Consider the following 461-nt stretch of genomic DNA (forward strand, 5'->3'; position numbering starts at 1 on the left):
ATATATAGATAGATAGATAGATAGAAAGATAGATAGATAGACAGACAGACAGACAGACAGACAGACAGACAGACAGATAGATAGATAGATAGATAGATAGATAGATAGATAGATAAAATACGCGTATATATATACACGTGCGTCAAATTAAACTTATATCTAAAATTATATAGATGTAATAACATTAGTTTACTTGTGTATCGACTTACATATGTGTAAATATATTTATCAGATTCTAATTATAACGCCTACCCTTATATGTAGTTTTATCTCAGTTTATGAATATAAATATATCTTCTTCCCAAGAACACTCATATGTACATATATACAAATATATGAGTTTCTATTAGCCTGTGTATCGATATTCTAGCATATGGTATACGAATCTAAATATATATGCATACACATATAACATTTACACACACACACACACACACACACACACACACACACACATATAT

Source organism: Octopus bimaculoides, chromosome 8 (assembly GCF_001194135.2).
Source record: "Octopus bimaculoides isolate UCB-OBI-ISO-001 chromosome 8, ASM119413v2, whole genome shotgun sequence".
Taxonomy (NCBI): Eukaryota; Metazoa; Mollusca; class Cephalopoda; order Octopoda; family Octopodidae; genus Octopus; species Octopus bimaculoides.